Below are 22,792 nucleotides of genomic sequence, written 5' to 3' on the forward strand. Positions count from 1 at the left end.
CTATTTGCTGGGAATAGCAGATACTTATAGTGGCCAGAAGAAGTGATTCATTATTGCTAATCAGTATTAATTTTCACTTTTTATTTGCAAAATGCTGCACAAACATGAATGCATTCTTCCTCATCGTCCCTTTGAAAAGGGCATTCGTTAGTAAAATAAAAATAATGATTAATAATATTTATTAATTTTCTCATCATTATTATTGTTCCCATTTGACATATATCAAGATTGAGGTTCAGATATCTCAGCCAAGGTCCCTGCACTAGGACAAGACTAATAGTATTCTCTATACATCAAATGGAATCACAATATCACAAAGAACAGACTTCTAGAATGATGTCAATCTCTCAGAAACCAAGCTCTGTACACATCAGCTCAACCTTTCTTTGTGCGGCTTAGGGAAAGAATTGAAGACAACAGGACACTCAAACGGTTGCTCTGGTTGCACAGAGTTCCAGGACTGGTTGGCACACTTTGTAATGATAGCTAAAAATAATATTTACGGCACTTGTTAGGTGCTTACTATGTGCCAGGCACTGTACTAAACGTTGGGATGAATACAAGCAAATGACAGGGGGCTCACAGTGTCAATCCCCATTTTACAGATGAGGTAACTGAAGCACAGAGAAGTGAAGTGTCTTGCCCAAGACCACACAGCAGACCAGTGGCAGAGCCATGATTAGAACCCATGATCTTTGACCTTCTGACTTCTGGACTTGTGGACTTCTATCCACTTCATCATCCTGCTTCCCTAGTAATGAGGTAATCAGGTGAAATCCCATAAGATGATCTGATAAATGAGAAGTTGATGTCAGCTGCTGACCAATTGTCTTCATAGTTTAAATTTCAGTCACCCAGTGTTGTGATCAGGGGAAGGCATGGAGAAAGAGGGAGATGGGATTTCCCTCTGGAGTTGTCCCTCGGCAGGGCAGAGGAGACAGTGTCAGTATGGGGACATGTGTGGTAGAGACAGGGGGTGGAAGCCCTGCTATAAGTCTTCTTTCCTGGAGCTGCCCCTGTGGCAGGGGTCGGAGAACAGAACCTCTAGTGCACAATTTCATTTACCATCCTGGGAAGTGGGGCCGGGGTGGCATCAGATTGTGTCATATGACAATCAGATGCCATAGAGAAGCAGCCTGACATATTGGATAGGCCACAGGCCTGGGAGTCAGAAGGTCATGGGCTCTAATCCTGGCTCCACCTCTTATCTGCTGGGTTCCCTTGGACAAGTCACTTCACTTCTCTGGCCCTCAGTTACCGCATATGTAAAATGGGGATTGAGATTGTGAGCCTCTTGTGGGACAGGGACTTTGTCCAACCCGATTTTCTTGTAGCCACCCCAGCGCTTAATACAGTGTCTGGTACTTAGTAAGTGCTTAACAAATACCACAACTTTAATTATCATTGTTATTATTATTTCAATTGTAGGGGATGTGGTGTTGAAGTGGCTCTTAATTCAATTTCTTTTGCTGGGGATTGGTAGATTTGATAGCATACCCAGACACATTCATAATCCAACCAAGATCTTGTTATGCAAATTGCACCCCTGTCACTTACCCTTGCACAGGACAAAGTCTCTGAATGAAGCAAAACCTATGAGGAAGAAATGCACAGAGGTCTTCTTGATATGCAAAAGTCAAGGAACTCGGAGCAGAAGTATAAGGGAGATCAGGATAGCCTAAAGAAGAAACAAAGCAGGAACAGCCTCTGTGGGAAAACTTGGAAGTATTCTCTACTCCTCCTTATCTTTCAAAAATCATGGTTTTTCTCCAAATCCTTTCTACTTTTCTTTCACAACATCTCCATAATATACCCCTTCCTCTCCATCAAATGGCCCTCAGTGGTTCAGGCATTTTCCATATCCTGTCTTGATTACTCCATCAATCAGCCAATCGTTGGTATTTATTAAGTGCTTACTGTATGCAGAGCACTATACTAAATGCTTGGGAGAGTACTATATAATGGAAATTGGTAGACACATTATCTATCCATAAGGAGCTTACAATTACAGAGGGAAACAGACATTAAAATAATTATGGACATGTACATAAGTGCTTGGTGGGGAGAGGATGGGGTGCATATCAAGTGCTTAAAGAGTATAGATCCAAGTGCATAGGTGATACAGAAGAGAGGAATTAGGGGAAGTGAGGGCTTACTCTAGAAAGGTCTCTTGGAGGAGAGGTGATTTTAACAAAACTTTGAAGGTGGGGTAAGTGGAGGTCTGTTGTATATGAAGGGGAAGTTCCAGATCAAAGGGAGGACAGGACAAAGGGTCAGTGGTGAGAAAGAGATCAAGATATAGTGAGTAGGTTGGTGTTAAGAGAGTTAAGTGTATAGGCAGAATTGTAGTAGGAAATCAATGCAGTAAGGTAAGAGAGGACACACTTATTGAGTTCTCCAAAGCTAGTCTTAAAGAGTGTCTGCTGAAGTGGACGTGGATGTAGACTAAATCCTCCTCTCTAAACTTTAAGCACATCTATAATTACAAGCTCCTTGTGGGCAGGAAACATATCTACCAAGTCTGTTGTCATTGTACGCCACCGAGCACTTAGTAGAGTGCTTTGCACACAGAAAATGGTCAGTGAATACCACTGAATGAATGATTGATTGGATGAACAACCACTGGAGGTTCTTGAGCAGTGGGAAAATGTGGACTGAACCTTTTTTAAGAAAAATGATCCAGGCAGCAAGATGAAATAAGGACTCCCCCATGACCTCCCTGCCACCTGTACTTCCCAACTCCAGTGTATACTTCAGTCTGTTGCCTGGATTATTTTTTCCAAATCATCATTCTGAGTACATTTACCTTCTTCTCAAAAACCTACAATGGTGACCCAGAAATTGGCTTTGGGGAACTCAATCTCTCTCCTTCTGACCAAGCCATTTTCTTTTCCCATTACTGTCCTTGCCCATTCTTCACCTTCTCCAAGGTAACTTACATCCTGGACCTTCTTCTCATGCCTCCTGTCATTGATTTCTTGACCATGACCTACCCACTTCTTGGAACACCTGCCCTCTTCAAATGCAATAGGCCACAACTCTCCTCATCTTCAAAATCCTGAAATCACATCTCTTCTAAGACATTTTCCTAGTTAAACACAATTTTCCTTTTGGTCTCGTGGAAAGAGAATGGGCTTGGGAGTTAGAGGACCTGGGTTCTAGTCCCAGTCTCCTACTTCCCTGCTGTGTGTCCTTGGGAAAATCACCACACTTTTCTGTGTCTCAGTTACCACAGCTGTAAAATAGGGATCAATACCTGCTCTCCCTCTTACTTAGACTGTGAAGCCGATGAGGGACAGGGGCTATGTCTGCCGTGACGATATTTTTTCTACCCCAGTATTTAGTGCAGTGTTTGGCACATAGTAAGCATTTAACAAATGTTCTTCTCCTCCCTTCCCCTTTCCCTTTCCCCCTTTCTCTGCCTCTCCTTATCTTTTCTTTCTCCTTCTTTTCCCTCTCCCTCTCTTTCTTCTTCTTCTCCTCCACCAGCTTTCACTATCATCTCAACTACTCCTGCACTTGTGTCAGCTGAGTTCCTGTAAATTAACTTTTCCCCTAGCTCTGATGTACATATCTTATATATCCTATTACTTAACCACTAACTCAATCTACCAATCAGTTGTATTCATTGGGCACTTACTGGGTGCAGAACTGTACTAAGTGCTTAGGAGAGTACAAGAGAGTTGGTATACACATTCCTTTCCCACAACGAGCTCACAGTAATGCACTCTTATTTCCTCTTTCTTCTTATTTGTGAATTACTTTAGTGTCGATTTCCCCCTCTAGACTGTAAAGGATTACGTCTAACTCTAGTATATTCTCCCAAGTTACTGTGCTTTATACACAGCAAGAGGACATTCAACACCATTGAATGATAGATGGATTGATTATTATTAATGGTAATGATAACAATAACGATTGTGGTATTTGTTAAGCACTTACTATGTGCCAGGCACTGTATTAAGTTCTGGGGTGGTTAAAAGCAAATTGGGTTGGACACAGTCCCTGTCCCACATGGGGCTTACAGTCTTAATCCCCATTTTATACATGAGAGAACGGAGACACAGAGAAGTAAATTCAACAGTGCAGTCTTTACTATCACAACATATGAAAGGGATTGGCAGCTGCTCTTTGGTCTCATCAGTCATACCCACACACACTGTGAGAAGGTCATCATCAATGTTGATTTCTGAATTAAAGGATGGGCATAATTCCCTGCATTTTATCATGTATTAAGGAATGAAAATAAATATATATCAATATTTCTCTGAGGTTCCCAGTAATAAATTATCCAGAATGCAAGTAATTATTTAACATCATTCAATCCAATTAGTCCCATTTTGTGTGGAAGAGAAAAGTCTTCATGCATCATTTTCCTGATTCACTCCTGCAGCTAACAGTTAATATGGCAGCTGCCAGTACAGCTTCCTTGTGTCACTACACAGAAGAGCAAGGAAGAACCTTCCCCATTGTGCACCCCATAACCAAGGTAGTATGGATTTATGTAAGCTGAATATCCTTCCTTTTCCCTTTCAAGTGGGGTAGGAAGGGGAAGAAACTGTGAACTCATTGTAGGCAGAGAATGTGTATTTTACCATACCCTCCCAAGCAATTAGTACAGTGGTCTGCACACAGTAAGTGCTCAGTAAATATGATTACTGACTGACCAAAAATAACATTAATTTTCAATTTATTGTTAAAGCCAACCTTGATCACAGGCATTCACAGACCACTGAAGACTAATACCATTCAGTGACTGAAAAACAACTAAGGAAAGCATTAGAAGAACTTAAAGATCAAGTCAAGAATCACACTGTTTAGTCTGTAACAGTGAGGGTTAACTATAAACATGGGAGTTCTGTTAAATGTCACAGTAGTTAGTATGTTCTAATCCCAGTCCCCCAACTTACTGTAGCTGCTGTAAAATATATAGCAATAATTTCCTGAGGCGGGGTAATGTATAAGGAATGTCAGGCAAGAACTGGGATATTTGCCTTAGCTCTGTTTTATTAAAGTGAAACTTTTATTAAGGCATGTGGTGAATTGAGCAATCTGTATGATTCATGCAGTTATAAACCTATTGCTACATTCACAATAAATCAATGAGCCATTGTCAAAGATTTGCTGTACAGTTAGTAGGAAATCAGGACAAAATCAGTGTGGGGACATTACTCAGACCATATGAAAGTATTAAATGTGAATTCTGGGTGTATTAAGTATGGAAAAATCATATTTCATGTACACTTTTTGTTGCAAACATCCTCTTTAGTACACTCCAATTTAGGTCAATCAGTAACAGCCTGCAACATGCACTATTGTTAAATAATTATTTGAAATATTTAAAATTCCACTTGGAGCTTTATGGTTCTGATTTATTTCAGAATAAAGATTTTGCACAATAAGCCTTCCTGGGAGAATAAAAAATCACAAAATTAAATTTAGAACAGGGCACCATCCCCTGCAAGTCATCTGAAAGCTTAAAAGCCTTCTAAAAATGCAACAAAAATATGTCCTTTCTGTTCAGAAATGTTGACTCACCAGCGGCAGTTAGACATCATCATTAAATTACATTTTCTCATCTCACTAGGTCTTTGGAAAAATGTTTCATTCTCCATCAGTGCATTTCCGGTAATCACTGAAAGAGCTAGAATGATGATTCTTATCTAGAACTCCTTCTTCATGTAATAGTGACAGAAATCCCAAGATAGCTCTTGGAATTTGTATTACTACTCCCTCATTTTCTAGTTTCATTCTCACTGTTCCTTGATCTTGCCTGTCTTGTCGCTGACCCCTAGCCCACGTCCTGACTTTGGCCTGGATTGCCCTCCACCCTCAAATCTGACAGACAATTACTCTCCCCTCCTTCAAAGCCTCATTGAAGGCACATCTCCTCCAAGAGGCCATCCCAGATGAAGCTCCACTTTTCCTCATCTCCCACTCCCTTCTGCGTCTGTAAACTCGTTGTGGGCAGGAAATGAGACTGCTGTTGCATTGAATTCTCCCAAGCACTTATTAAAGTACTCTGTACATAATAAGTGCTTAATAAGTATGACCGACAATGAATGAATTCTTTCAAATTGCCACATAGGGCCAGATTAAAAACAAACCAAGAGCACCTCTTCCCTTTTTTAGCTCAAAATTCATCAGCCAGTATGTGGATCCCAAGCTGATTTCCCATCCTGAAGCTGGATGCCCACCTGGCCCTTGTATTCTATATTCTAACTGTTAGCTAGGGGGATGATTTATGGCACTTTACATATGAAAATTAATGTCATGGGAATTCTAGTACCTTCTAGAACCAATGGTGGGACAGTTCAGGATATCTTCCACATCTGCATTTACAGATCAGCAGGATGAGGCATAGTTTGGACCAAAGGTGTGGGTGGGGTGGGTTCTTGGCTGACCTAGACCTCATGTTAGTCCATCGTAGGGTGCCTCTATCAGCAGCACATTTCAAAGGTGTAAATTATTCCAACCGCAGAGACTCCTAAATCAATATGGAGCTCCGGTCATATACATAAGAAATCCAAATTCAGAATCAAATATGTAAGGAATTTTGGGATTATTTTGTCCAGTAAACCATGGAATGTTCCTTTCATTTGATCTGAAATGCCCCAATGCACCACTAAAATATCTCTAACATAGATAACAGTGTGTCCTTTACAAGAAACGCAAATACAACAAAAACAAGTTAAAGCTAAGAAATCCATATGAAGAGTTTTCTAAATAAATCTAAGGGAGGGAAAAACGCAAATGGCAAGTGCTAAGGGCAGTTATTGAATTTCACCTATGTGGCAGTTTGCCCGTGTGGGCTAGTGAAGTGACAGGGCGATTGCTCAATGCCTCTTCACCCTGGCATGTTTCTGCTGAGCCATGTAGTGATTTCACCTTCCCAGCAGGTATGCTATATGCCGCAAAATCCCCTGCTTGCATTTGGAACAAAACCCACTGGTGACAGAAAGCTTGATGGAGAGACCAGCATGAGAGTTACATAATCTTTGGCCTTAGAATGGTATGTGTCTTTTTCGCTCTATGTTGTCCGAGATGATCTATCATAGACTATTATGTCAGATTATCCACTGGGACTTCAGTCTTTCTGCAGAAATGCAATTACGTTTCCGATAATGGTATTTCCAGTTGCTGAGATGGACAAGGCTGGTGCAGTGAGCGGATGAAGTGAGACTTCTTGGGTGATATAGAGTATGGTCAGAAGAACAGGGCATTGTATACGGAGCTTGACTGGACATTCTTTAAGTTGGTTCCACTGAGAGTTTTCACCACCCAAGACTTTCTCCCAGAGGTTACAGATGAGTACTCCAGAGCAGAAGCGGACCCAGAGGGGAAGGGATCTCTTCAGTTATGCACATTTGTCAGTGTTTCCCACTGGTTGGAGTCCAAAATTCTGGTGTCAATCATGACCCAGGGGCTCAACCCAAGATTCTTGGGCCATGACAGAGAATTGAAGCCAGGGCAGAAAACTTCATCCTGCTTCTTGAGCAGCATCTCCTCCTTTCACAGAGCTATTCCCTGCTTCATGTACTTGAAAACTGTTTACAAGTTACTCATCAGCATGCTTGTCACTTGATTAAATAATTTTTCTTCAATCATTTTCTGTGTTCTCCTCAGAATCCTCTTCATCTCCCATGTTTCACTTAGGTTATGGAGTCCAAAACAAAGAGGAAGGGTCATCTTCACTATAGAAAATAAACTTGCCCTGAGCCTCCACTATTAAAGAAATCCTCACACCATCATGACCCTGTAAGGGGGAGAGAGGGGTGTGCAATCAATAAATCAATCATTTGCAGAAAATCAGCGTGACCTAATGGATAGAGCACAGGTCTGGGAATCACAAGGACCTGAGCTCTAATCTCAGCTCCATCACTTGTCCTCTGTATGACCTTGGGCAAGTCACTTCATTTATCTTTGCCTCAGTTACCTCATCTGTAAAATGGGATTAAGACTGTGAGCGGAAATGTGTCTAACCTGATGATCTTGTATCTACCCCAGTACTTAGTACAGTGCCTGGCACACAGTATGCAATTAACCAATACCATAAAAAAAACTAGTGAGCACTTAATTAAGGCTGTGAGCAACAAGTGGGACAAGATCTGAGTCCAATCTGATTTGCTTACACCCACCCCAGAGCTTTGTACAGTGTTTGGCACATAGTAAGCATTCAACAAATACCATGACTATTATTACTACATGCAGCCCACTGTACTAATCACTTGAGAGACTATCAATATAAGAGCTGGTAAACATGTTCCCTCTCCACAAGGAGCTTACACTCTAGAGTTCAACTTGCAATGATCTGGAGTGTGGCCAAGTGGAAAGAGCATGGAATCATGAGTCAGGACACCTGGGTTCTAATCCCAGCTTCACCACTTGCTTGCTGGATGACCTTGGGCAAATTCCTTAATATCTCTGTGCCTCAGTTTCCTCATCTGTAAATTGGGGCTTAATCAAGAACCATTCTCCCTCTTATTTGGTCTGTGCTTCCCAGGTGGGACAGGGACTGTACACAACCTGATTATGTTATATCTACTCCAGGGCTTCGAACACTTTAGAATTTAACAAATACCACAATTATAATTGTTATTATTAGGTCCACAAAGACTGATTGAATGGGATGTCCCCACAGCTTTACCTCCATCACAGTTTATTGTTCCTCGTCCATCATATTCCCCATGTTTCCAGGGAGGGAAGGGCACTGGTCAAGCAATCAATCAAAAATATTTATTGAGTGCTTACAATGCTTACAGAGCATTGTTCTAAGCTCTTGGGAAAGTACAATGAAATTAAGCTTTATCCCTGCTCTCTAAGAGATTACAATCTAGCAGAGTGGACCAATATTAAATTAAAATACATGTAAGAAGAAACCAAATAATTCAAAGGTATGTACAAAAGTTGTACTGTAATAACAATTATGGCATTTGTTAACCACTTATGTGCTAAGCACTGTTCTAAGGGCTGGGATATCAAGTTGGACACAGTCCCTGTCCCACATGGGGCTCACAGTCTCAATTCCCACTTTGCAGATGAGGTAACTGAGGCACAGAGAAGTTACTTAACTTGCCCAAGGTCACACAGCAGACAAGTGGCAGAGCCGGGATAAGCACCCACGATCTCTGACTCCTAAGCACTAAAAATTCCTTGTACTCTCCTAAGCACGCTGCAAACGGTGAGTGCAAAAGAAATACTGCAAACGGTAAGTGCAAAAGAAATACCATTGTTTGACTGTCTGATTGGAAAATACACAAGTATGAATAAACAAGTCCTTAGGGGATACAAAAGAGCTGAAGTAGCAATTGGGGGGAAAATATGGTGGAGATAAGATAAATTAATGAGGGAAGTCCTCCTGGAGGAGTTGTGATTTCCAAAGGGCTTTGACAATGGGGAGAGCAGTGGTCTGCTGAGTGTGAGTAGGGACGGAGCTACCAGAAAGGCCACAAGGCCTGAGCAGGAAATCAGTTGAAAGAGAGATGAGTATGAGGCACAGTGAGTAGATTTGCTTGAAAGGAATGAAGAGTACTAACTGGGGTGTAGTGGGAGAAGTGTGAGAGCCAGTAGGAAGGGGATGGATGATTCACAGGCTTAAAACCAATGGTAAGAAGTTTCTGTCCAGTGACGAGGGGGAGAAGAAAACCACTGGAGGTTTTAAGAAGCCATAATGCCTAATAGGAAGAACAGGGGCCTGAGAGTCAGAGGATCTGGGTTCTCATCCCAACTCTACTACTTGCCGGATGTATAATTTGGGAAATTGACTGAACTTCTCAGCACTTCTGTTTATTCATCTGTAAAATGGGGATTAGATACCTGCTCCCCTCTTAGACTGTAAGCCCCATGTGGGAAAGTGACTGTGTTCAACCTGATTATTTCATAGCTAACCCAGCATTTTTCTATGGTATTTGTTATTTGCTTACTATGTGCCAGGCACCACTCAAAGCTGGGGTAGTTACAAGGTTGTCAGGATGCAAATATTCTTTGTCGCATATGGGGCTCACAGTCTAAGAGGGAGGAGGATTTAATACCCATTTTACAAATGAGATAACTGAGGCTCAGAGAAGTTAAATGCTTTACCCAAGATCACACAGTAAGCAATTGGCAGAGCCAAATGTGGGACCCAGGTCCTCCGACTGGGATCTAATCATTATTAGAGAGTGTGGCACAGAATAAATACTTAACAAATACCACCATTATTATTATGGACAGAATAAAGTATGGACTGGTGAGGAGAGAAACAGGAGGCAGGAAAATCAGTGAGGAGACTGAAACAGTAGTCAAGTTAGTATGTGACCAGTGCCTGGGCCAGTAGAGTAGCACTTTAGATGAAGATGAAGGAGTCAGTTTTGGAGATGTTGTAGAGAAAGAACTGACAATATTTGGTGATAGACCTGAATATGAGGATTAAAAGGAAGAAGGGAAGAATAGTGTCTACGCTGATGAGGTTGTGAAATGTGATGGGAACGTTAGGTGGAGAAAAGGATGTGAGAGGGAAGATGTGTTTGGAACATGTTGAGCATGTCACGTATGACGTGCCAGTGTGACATCCTCTAATAATAATAGTAGTGGAATTTAAGTGCTTACTATGTGCCAGGCGGTGTACTAACTGTAGGGGTGGATATAAGCAAATAGGGTTGGACATAGTCCCTGTCCCACATAGGGCTCACAGTCTCAATCCCCATCATACAGATGAGGGAACTGAGGCCCAGAGAAGTGCAGTGACTTGTCCAAAGTCACACAGCAGGCAAGTGGTGGAGCTGGGAGATGCCCTGGAGGGAGCTGGAAATGCCAGCTTGCTGAGAAGAAGAGGTCAGAGTTAGTGAGGTTGATTTGGGCATCATTTTCATAGGGATTATAGTTGAAGCCATGAGAGTGGATGATCACCCTATGAGACTGAATTTAGATCGCAAAGAGAAGGGGATTCAGAACAAACCTTAGAGAGACACCCAGAGTTGGAGGCTGGGAAGCAGAGGAAGAGTTGGCTAGAAACTGAAAAAAATAAGCCAAAAAGATAGGAGAATTAGGAGAAGACTGTATCCAGAAAAAGAAAAAAAGGTGGTATTATATCCAGAGGGTAGTGATCCCGGGCAGCAAACAGCCAAAATGTTGAGGAGGATTAAGACAGAATTGAATCCATTAAATTTGGGAAGAAAGAGTTAATTGGTCATTGGTCAATGGTCTCAGTTGAGTAACGTACCTGAAAGCTGGATCACGGGGGATAAGTAACGGAGTTGCCAGAAGTGAGTTAGAGGTAGCTGGTGTAAACAACCCATTTGGTGGGTTTGGGAAGTGCTTTCCTCTATTTTAAATCTAATTTAGTGTCCCTGTAGACTTAAGCTCCTGGAGGGCAGAGATCACTTCTACCAATTCTGTTGTACTGTACTTTTCTCGGTGCTTAGTATAATCTGCATACAGTAAGCACTCAATAAATTCCACCGATTGATTTGTTGGTTGGCTGAGAGGAGGGAGATGGGGTGATAGCTGAAGGATGCAGTGAAGATCGTGAGAAGGTGTTTTAGGGTTGGGAAGACATGGATATGTTAGAAGGCAACGGGGAAGGAGCCCCAAGAGAGTGAGTGGTTGAAGATGGTGGTCAGGAAGGGAAGAATAATGAGCATAGGTGCTTCAGTAAGATAGGAAGAGTTAGATTTGGAAACTCAGAGAGGTTTGACTTTGAAGAATGCAGGAAATCTCTCGAGGGATGGCTAACGAAGGATGAGAGAACAGATGTGGGGATCAGAGGGAGCTGGAAAAATGAAGGGGAGATTTTGGGCTTGACCTAGTGAGAAGCAGTGTGGCCTAGTAGAAAGAGCACAGGCCTGGGAATCTATTGGCCTGAGCTGTCATCCTGGCTCTGCCACTTACCTGCTGTGTGAGACCTTTGGCAAGCCGCTTATCTTCTCTGTTTCCTCCAAAATGAGGATTCAAATCCTGTTCTCCCTCCTACTTAGACTGTAAACCCCCTATGGGACAGGAACTGTGTTCAATTACCCTGGATGGGAAGGGTAGGCTTATTTCTCATACCCTGGGCAATGTGAAACTGTGTCTAGGGAGAGAATGGTTCATCTCACATACTGCCAGCTCTCACATATTACCAATGCATCTGTTTGGTATGCCTCAGCCAGATTCTGATCCTACCATTCTCTAGAGAGAAATTCACATAGAATCACAGTGCCAGGATACTAAACTATACTTTCCTGCTAATGAAATCACTATGTTCACCTTCATTTGTGAATACTATACAGAATACTGTTGCACATTCTTGGATTGTGCTGAAGTCAACATTTCTCTGCATGCTCCTATTGTAATTCAGCTCACATTTCTTTAGGTAGTTCCAAAATGCAAAGCACTATATTATCTCAGAGATAATGCCTCTGGGGCTTCCTCAGATTCAGTCCTCTCACATTTTGTTAGGGAGAACTGGATTCTCATAAAGGAGTTCCCACTGGGTAAACTGAATAGCAGAGCTGATTATATGTTGCTATCTCCTCCTCTTCCCCTTTCCTTTTCTCCTCCTCTTTGTCCTCCTTCTCCTTCTCTTTCCCTTCCTTGTTTTCTCCTCCTCCTGCCTTTCCAGGCCCTTCCTCCCTTTCCTTGTCCTCCTCCTCCTCTTTCTCTTCCTTTTGATGCTACTCCTCTACTCCTCCTCCTCATTTTTCTTCCCCACTGACCAGGATTACCATGAATCCTCGGGTGAGTGAGTAATGAGCTCTTTTCCATGACTACTTTTGAGTTGCGGAATTCTACTATCACTTTTAGCCTCGGCTCCAGGAATTCCAGGTCAATATACTAAGGTAGATTTGCTTATTTATCCCAAATGTGCCTGATTGAAAAGAATAGCTGGGAAATGTGGAATCCAATAAAGGCAGTAGTCAAATGAAAATTACAAGATCATATTAGTTTTCTAAATGCAGGTTCAAATATCCAATTTGCCTTTTAAATTTAAATTTACATTTGCATATCAGGCTGGGGGTATAAAAGCTGCTCCTGCATGCTCTTGGATTTTTCCATCAAGCCCAAGAAAAGCACCATGGAAACACCACCTTCCTTCCTGCCACTGAAAGTCCCAGCTACCATCATTCACTTGCAAGCTCTCAGATTCCCCCATTGCTACCAAGACTTTAAGGCTGTTTTGTCTGTGTTGCGTTTTAGTGGTTCATCACTGCTGTTGTGTCTGTCTCCAATTTCTTCTCCTCATTTGAACTTTTAGATTGTGAGTCCCATGAGAGACAGAGACCATGTTTAATTTCCACCCTTTTATTTTCTACTAGCACTTAGTACAGTGCTTTGTACAAAGTGAATACTTAATAAATACTACTACTACTTCTACTACCACTAGGTGTCTTGTCTTATGCTTTTGAGTCGTCTCCCACCTACAGCGACACCATGGACACATCTCTCCCAGAACACCCCACCTCCACCTGTAATCATTCTGGTAGTGTATTTGTAGAGTTTTCTTGGTAAAAATATGGAAGTGTTTTACCATTGACTCCTTCCATACAGTAAGCATATCACTCCTTTCCTCAAAAATTTCCAGTGGTTGCCTATCAACCTCCGCAAGAAACAAAAACTCCTCACTCTTGGCTTCAGAGCTCTCCATCACCTTGTCCTACCTCACCTCCCTTCTCTCTTTCTACTGCCCACCCCATACACTCCGCTCCTCTGCTGCTCACCTCCTCATGGTCCCCCGTTCACGTCTATCCTGCCGTAGACCCCTGGCCCACATCCTACCACTGCCCTGGAATGCCCTCCCTCCTCACCTCCGCCAAACTAACTCTCTTCCCCTCTTCAAAGCCCTACTGAGAGCTCACCTCCTTCAAGAGGCCTTCCCAGATGGAGCCCTCACTTTCCCTCTGCTTCCCCTCCACCCGCTGCTCCTCCCCCTTCTCCCTTCCCCTTTCCCTTCCCCTCAGCTGCGCCCCTTTTCCCTCAGCTCCTCCTCCCCTCCCCCACCCTCTGTTTCTCCCCATTCCCCCTTCCCTTCCCCTCAGCACTGTGCTCATTTAATAATGTTGGTATTTGTTAAGCGTTTACTATGTGCCAAGCACTGTTCTAAGCTCTGAGGTAGATAGAGGGTAATCAGGTTGTCCCACGTGAGGCTCACAGTTAATCCCCATTTTACAGATGAGGTACAGAGAAGTTAAGTGACTTGCCCACAGTCACACAGCTGACAAGTGGCGGAGCCGGGATTAGAACCCACGACCTCTGACACTCAAGCCCGTGCTCTTTCCGCTAAGCCATGCTGCTTCTCAAATATAAATATAAAGTTAAATATTATAAATATAAAGAAAAATATACTATATAAATGTAAAGTTAAATATAGCATGGCCTAGTGGAAAGGGCACAGTCCTGGGAGCCAGAGGACCTGGGTTCTAAACTCACCTCTGCTACTTGCCTGTAGTGCAACCTTGGTCATTCACTTAGCTTCTGGCTGTGTCCATTTTCTCATCTATAAAATGAAGATTAAATATCTGTCCTCCTTCCTTCTTAGACTGTGAGACCTATGTAGGACAGGGACTGGGTCTGACCTGATCATCTTGAATCTACCTCAGTACTTTGTACAGTGCTTGGCACATAGTAAGCATTTAATAAATATTATTATTATTATTATCATTAGATTTGAATACAGTCCTCTAGACTGTAAGCTTGTTGTGGTCAGGGAATGTGTCTACCAAGTATGTTGTATAGTACTTTCCCAAGCACGTAATCCAGTACTTGGTACACAACAATTCATTCATTCATTCAATAGTATTTATTGAGCGCTTACTATGTGCAGAGCACTGTACTAAGCGCTTGGAATGTACAAATCGGCAACAGATAGAGACAGTCCCTGCCCTTTGACGCTCTTACAGTCTAATCGGGGGAGACAGGCAGACAAGAACAATGGCAATAAAGTCAAGGGGAAGAACATCTCATAAAAACAATAGTAAATAAATAGAATCAGGGTGATGTACACCTCATTAAACAAAATAAATAGGGTGATGAAGATATATACAGTTGAGCGGACGAGTACAGTGCTGAGGGGATGGAACAGGTGAGGGGGAGGAGCAGAGGGAAAGCGGGGAGAAGAGGGTTTAGCTGAAGAGAGGTGAAGGGGGGGTAGAGGGAGTAGAGGGAAAAGGGGGGAGCTCAGTCTGGGAAGGCTTCTTGGGAGGAGGTGAACTTTAAGTAGGGATTTGAAGAGGGAAAGAGAATTAGTTTGGCGGAGGTTAGGAGGGAGGCATTCTAGGACCACGGGAGGACGTGGCCCAGGGGTCGACAGCGGGATAGGCGAGACCGAGGGACGGTGAGGAGGTGGGCGGCAGAGGAGCAGAGGGTGCGGGGTGGGCAGTAGAAAGAGAGAAGGGAGGAGAGGTAGGAAGGGGCAAGGTGATGGAGAGCCTTGAAGCCTAGAGTGAGAAGTTTTTGTTTTATGCAGAGGTTGATAGGCAACCACTGGAGGTTTTTAAGAAGGGGAGTGACATGCCCAGAGCGTTTCTGCAGGAAGATGAGCCGGGCAGTGGAGTGAAGAATAGACTGGAGCGGGAGAGATAGGAGGAAGGGAGATCAGAGAGAAGGCTGACACAGTAGTCTAGCCGGGATATTACGAGAGCCTGTAGCAGTAAGATAGCCATTTGGGTAGAGAGGAAAGGGAGGATCTTGGCGATATTATAAAGGTGAGACCGGCAGGTCTTGGTAACGGCTCGGATGTGTGGGGCGAACGAGAGACGAGTCAAAGATGACACCGAGGTTGCAGGCCTGACAGACAGGAAGGATGGTCGTACCATCCACGGTGATAGAGAAGTCTGGGAGAGGACCGGGCTTGGGAAGGAGGATGAGGATAAGCACTCAATAAATGCCATGACTGAGTGATTGATTGATTATGATAAAAGGAATGATAGCACCATGTGCTGCTGGTGAATTTGGGTGCAGTTTAGCAAAGAAAAGTATATTTGCTTGCAATCATTTAGACAGACAGGGCTTTTGGTTGAGAAATAATGTGTCTCCTGATTAATCTAGCCATCAGAAGCTGTCTGGGAAAAGAGAACAAGTAGGGAGGGAGGATTTGGAAAAAAACCTAACATCAAACATCTATTTGCCAATCAGAGAAATGCCCAGGTATTAGGCTGTGTGGGACGTACTCGGAGCTGGGGCAGATTCCTTGGAGAAGCTAAATTGTGTCTGTCCATGATACTGTAAGCTTGTTGTGGATGGACCAGGTCTACCAGGTCTGTTGTACTGTACTCTCCCAAGCACTGAATACAGTGCTCTGCACAGTTAGCACTAAATAAATACCATTAATGATGATGAATGGCCTAGTGGCAGGAGCATGGGCTTGAGAGTCAGAGGACATAGGTACTAATCCCGGCTCCATCACTTAGAGAAACAGCATGGCCTAGTGGAAAAAGCACAGGCCTAGGAGTCAGAGGACCTGGGTACTAATTCTGCTCTGTCACTTGTCTGCTTTGTGACCTTGGGCAAGTCACTTAACTTCTCTGGGACTAAATTAGCTCATCTGTAAAATGAGGATTAAAACTGGGAGCCCTCCTATGTGGGACACGGACTGTGTCCCAATCGCTTATCTTCTATCTACCCCAGAGTTTGTACAGTGCCTGACCCATAGTAAGCACTTAACAAATGTCACAATTATCGTTGTCTGTTGTGTGACCTTGGGCAAGTCACTTCACTTATCTGGGCCTCAGTTACCTCATCTGTAAAATGGGGATTAAGACTGTAAACCCCATGTGGGACAGGGACTGTATCCAACCTGATTACCTTGTATCTACCCCAGGGCTTAGAACAGTGCTGGACACATATTAAGCACTTAATGAAGACCATAATTATGATGATGATGATGACGATGACGATGACCAGTGTATTCCCACAACAATGTATTCATCATTACCAGATTTTTTATGAGAAAAATTAATAGTGATCATTATATTTATTAGCTATTAGTAAGGTATCAAGCATTGTACTAAGTGCTGGGGTAGATACAACATAAACAGATAGTATTTAGGCCATGTCCCACATTCTAGGGGGGAGAAGAGTCACTGAATCCCCTTTTATAGATGAGGAAAATGAGGTGCAGAGATGTTAAGTGACTTGCCCAAAGTCACACAACAGGTGATGCGACGAGAATCAAGGTTCCCTGATTCCCAAGCTCATATCCTTTCCATTAAATCACTCTGTTTTCTCATTCTTTCTAAAAATATTCCTGCCCCATTCACCCATATGGCTAAAGATCCAGCACATTTAAAACTCAGATGCCTTGGAGTTGCAAAGAATGAATTCCCAGTGCCTGTAATTTGTAATGTTTGCAAACATGTTTGATTGGTTTAATACTCTGTAGTCTCTCTGCACAATACTGCATCTAAAACACTCCATTTCCTCCCAGTAGAAACTAGACTTTGCTCTGACCTTTCATCATCTTTGTCTTACCGACACTGAAACAGGGATCATCTCCCATCAGGCTGCTTCAATGGCTTGTTTATGTCTGAGCTGATGGGGCTGGCTTCTCGTGGAGGACTTCAGCTCTGCTCCTGGAGTGTGTCAAGATCTAGACCTTCTCCTGATCTCCCTTGGGAGCTCATGGGCTTCCTTGTGAAGTACTTACGAAGGTCACTGTGCTCTGGCTGTTATAACTGGCTCAGCTCCATCTCCCCCTCCTCATTTGCAATTACGTAGGCTGCCCAGCTGCTCCCCCCGGCCCCCACACAGAGTTTCCCAACAAAATCTGAGAAAACAGATCACCCAGTGGCTCCCAAACACTCAGTTCTTACACTAAAATCACAGCACGCCAACCGACTCTTTGTTCTTACCCATTCACTGCTTCTTGGTATGCAAAATCCACACAGGAAACTGCCTTCTGGAAGACTTAAGGAACAGTCTATCTTTGAATACCTTCACTTTCCATCTTCCTCTTGACTCCTAACTAAACTCCGTAGGTTTGAGCCTCTTGATTTGCACTCTGTAAATGCCACACATACCCAGTCGCTTCAATAATAATTATTATAAATAATGATAACTATTATTATAATAGCATTTATTAAGCACTTACTGTGTATCAAGCAAAGTTCTAAGTGCTGGAGTAGATACAAGTTAATCAGGTTGGATACAGTCCCACACTGGACTCACAGTCTTAATCTCATTTTACAGATGAGGTAACTGAGGCACAGAGAAGTTAAGTGACCCACCCAAGGTCACACAGCAGACAGGTGGCAGAGCTAGGAATAGAACCCAGGTCCTTCTGACTCCTAGGCCCATGCTCTATCCACTAGGCCACACTGCTTTCCTTAGTTCTTGCCCTGCTGCTACTCAGACTGTGAGCATAAGTTATAACTCCATGAGGCTGATCAATTCCCGACTTTGTGATCTGAATTTCTTGCCTTGCTTATCTCAGTCTCCAATTAGATGGGAGAGTTTCCAATCAGGGCAGTGCCATTGTGGTGGCTTTATGGCCCTGTTCACTTTTCAAAGCCTGTTCCTGCCCACTCCCCACCCTATAAAATTCTTATACTCTTTTCATCTTCCAATTCATAATAAAATGTTAGCACCTACGATTCTGAATTTGTGGAGCATGTTACTTTTCCCAAAGTACTTTTACATCAGTGATCTCATTTCATCCTCACAAAACAACACTGAGAAGTAAGAAACTGACAGACATAGTTGTCTCTATCAGTCGCCGAATTGTACTTTCCAAGATTTTAGTACAGCGCTCTGCACAAAGTAAGCCCTCAATAAATACAATGGAATGAATAAACCCCATTTTCAGATAGGGACATTGTGGTCCTAAGTGACCTGCCCAAGGTCACTCACCAGTAGAGTGAATTAGCTGGGTCTTCTTAACACTTTGGCCCATGCCTTTTCCATTAGGTCAGACTTAAATCATGAGCTCCAGTGTTACGTGGTACCAGTGATTAACTGGCTGGCTTTCAGTACCAGCCGAGCCATGAATATGCTGATAGTTCTATATTTCTCCCCTCTCAGGATTACACCTGGAGAGTTTCCAATACTCTACCAGTTTCGGCTATAGGAAGGAGCATCAAGCAGAGGCATCCCCATTCCATTCCTCACTTGGGCAGTGGCTAGCGAGGAGAAGGCAATCTTCTACAAGTCAAAACTCACCTGTGCTGGGTAGCAGTGGCATGGGAGAGAGTTGAGGGCAGAGACTCAAGTATACTGGAAGGAAGAAGGCAATGGTCAACCACTTCCATATTTTTACCAAGAAAATTCTATGGATACACTATCAGAACGATTGCAGATGGAGGTGGGGCGTTCTGGGAGAGATGTTCCCATCAAGTCGCTGGGTTGGAGACGACTCAACAGCATCAGACAAGACAAGAGTACATTTCTGTTCCCTGCCTCCATTTTCTTTAAACCTCAGCTATTCTAAGGCACACTCCCACACCCAACCCCTACCCCACATACCTCTCATTAGTATATTTCTGGCACATTTGAGAAGTACCCAGCTAAGAGAGAAACAACATTATGGTACCACCAGCACATTCACCAAGAAACAGGAAAAGTGTGGAAAGCCAAACCAGATGAAAATGCCTCAAAGCAGCATGGCTTAGTGGAAAGAGCACGGGCTTGGGAGTCAGAGGATGTGGGTTCTAATCCTTGCTCTGCCATCTGTCTATTGTATCACCTTGGGCAAGTCACTTAACTTCTCTGTGCCTCAGTTACTTCATCTGTAAAATGGGGATTAAAAGTGTGAGCCCCACATGGGACAACTTGATTACCGTGCATCTACCCCCATGCTTAGAACAGTGCTTGGCACATTGTAAATGCTTAACAAATACCAATATTATTATTATCCTAGCTATTCAGACTTCTATGAACACACTATTTCAGAACTAGTCACAGTCAGTTTTAAGGCTCTGCCCCGATTCTCCCTATCTTATACTTTGGCCCTTTTTGCCTGCTATTCTCCAGTTCACTCTCTTCATTCCCCGGATGCCTAACTTTCTAGCAACATCTCGTATTTTTCAACTTTCCCAAAGTTGGTCACCTCATTCACACAGCTCCACCAGTCTGAAACTCTTTCCTTCTCCAAATTGGGCAGTCCACAGCTATTCCCATAATCATTGTCCTCCTAAAGTTCCACCTCAGCCAACAAAATTTACCCATATTAAATCCCAACACCCCACATCATATCAAATCATCAACTGCTTCTAACACTTACATATTTAATCATTTGTACACTTCATCAGCACTTATTCATAGATATGTGATTTATTGCACTATAAATCTATTCTGACTATGCTATTTGTAAGTTATTTTATTCCTATCTCTGCCATTAGAGTGTAAGCACCTAAATTCCACCTGAAGACTGCAAGCTCTATGAGGGCAGGAATCATGTCTACTAACTCTATTGTATTTTCCCAAGCACTTAGTAGAGTGTTCTGCACACAGGAAGCACTCAGTTATTACCACTGATTGATTGACTTTGGGTAAGGAACATGTCTCTTGCTTCGGTTGTACTTTCCCATGCATTTAATACAGAACATTGATTGTATTCAGTGGGAGCTCAATGAATACCTTAATTACTACTACCTTTATAAGCAAAATTCCTTAGATAGACAAACCTGTGAGTGTCACAAAGGCAGAATTTTGAATTTTCAGAACAGCTACTTAAGGCAGTCTGAGTGAGAGAGGCAAAGAGGGCTATCATTCAAAAAACTCCACTTTGCCTTTATTCCCAGATGACTTTAGAAACTGAAGACCTTTGCCATCTGGGAAATGAATCACCAAATCAACCCACCATGCAGTGTCTCTGGGAAGCGTAGTTCCCCTTCAGTCTCTTGTCAACTAGGAGAAGCAGCGTGGCGCAGTGGAAAGAGCATAGGCTTTGGAGTCAGGGCTCATGAGTTCAAATCCCAGCTCTGCCACTTGTCAGCTGTGTGACTGTGGGCAAGTCACTTAACTTCTCGGTGCCTCAGTTCCCTCATCTGTAAAATGGGGATTAAGACTGTGAGCCCCACGTGGCACAACCTGATTCCCCTGTGTTTACCCCAGCGCTTAGAACAGTGCTCTGCACATAGTAAGCGCTTAACAAATACCAACATTATTATTATTATTATTCTACCTCCAAGAAGGACATAAATGGTGTAACAGCCAGCTCTGCCAACAAGTAACAGCAGCTAAAATTCATCCCACTGGTCCTTTATGGCAAACAAAAATGATCACTTGCTATTTCGTGCTTCCCCAACAGAAAGCAATCATATAATTTCAAGTTTTGATTCTACCACAAAGCTCTAATTGAAGTCTAAAGTTGCCTCTCTGATATTTAATTCATATTTGTATGTTGAGAGAGTTTTAGTGGCATTACCCATGGTGAAACATCTAGAAACAGGCAAAATGAACAACTTTTTCATTTTCTTTTTGAAATTTGATCCTTTTTGAGAGAGGGGCTTATAGTAGTGAGCTAAGTTTTACACATTTCCCAACATTAGACTGAGCTGGGCTGAACTTTGAGTGTTTACCATTTTTATCCACCTGCCCTGAAATGAGTTTCTTGGAGAAGACCACTAAGATAAACCTGACTGACTTTTCCTAGCTTTCCTAGTTTTTGGGTCTGAAACACTTGTATCGTTTTCAGTCAAAAGCAAAAGAGTCGCCTCCGTTTAACCTTTCTTAATGAGAAATGGAGTAGAAATGCAGCTGGCTGTCTTCTTCGGACTGAAAGATCCTGCTTGCTAGATGTAGCAATTCCAAGAGATCCATCAAATCCTGGGGGCAGCAAGGTTAATGTCCCCTCTAGATCTCAGGCCTCCTCTCTAACCCCTTCTGGAAAATCCTGCTCAGCTTTTCTAGGATACACATAATAAAACCTGGCCATGGAATATGACATCTACACCATTAAAGGCTGAACAGAGTAATCCTGATATGTGCCGTGTTTCAGATACACAGAAGATCCATTTGCTTTCATTCACAAATGAAATGCTGACAGATTTATGATTATTTGGCTATTGTCTTTCTTCATGAATTTCTTATACTGGGGAGAAGACTATGGAAAATGGTTGCTGCGTGAATGAGTTATTACAGAAAAGACATCATCTGGGCTGGGAAAAAACATGGTAATGCTTCATAATGCTTCCCAAAGAGGCCTGTGAACTGAGCCCCTGAATACCATTCCTACCTATGCCACTATTTTCACGGTGGTTATGGGGACAGAACATGCCTCATGTCTAAATTGAGTCTGCTAATACCTTCCACATGCAGTGTGCTTAGTAGAGCAGGAACCAGGAAATCAGAGTTAACAGCTGAGTCTTCCATTCTACTTCTGGTTCCATTACTGATCCTCTATGTGACCTTGTTCAAGGCAATCATTCTTTTTGGGTCTTTATTTCCTTCATTATGAAACAGGAATGGAGCATTTTACTTTTTAAGTACTTGAATATGCTTTGAAATAAGAGTAACATAATTAAATTAAGTGTTTTAACAAAAGCTCTCAATGAGCTTACTAGTGAAACTAATAGATAGTGAGCCTCCTGAAGAACAGTGAGTGATTAAGTCTAATGAGATCAATCAATCAATGGTATTTATTGAGTGCTTACTGTGTGCAGAGCAACTGTACCAACCGCTGGGAGAGTAAAATCTACATGTGCATTTTCTCACTTGCTTAGTACAGCGTGCTGCACAGAGTAAGCATTTAATAAATACTATTACTATTACTCTTAATAGAATCAGAATTATTTTTATGCACTGATAGTGTAGGTTAAAGCAATTCATCCACCAGATCAATGTATCAAGCACTGTGATCAGTAGATGAGTTTTTTTTTTTTAGTTAATACCCTTAAATACT

This window comes from Ornithorhynchus anatinus, chromosome 1, assembly GCF_004115215.2.
Source record: "Ornithorhynchus anatinus isolate Pmale09 chromosome 1, mOrnAna1.pri.v4, whole genome shotgun sequence".
NCBI classification, from domain to species: Eukaryota; Metazoa; Chordata; class Mammalia; order Monotremata; family Ornithorhynchidae; genus Ornithorhynchus; species Ornithorhynchus anatinus.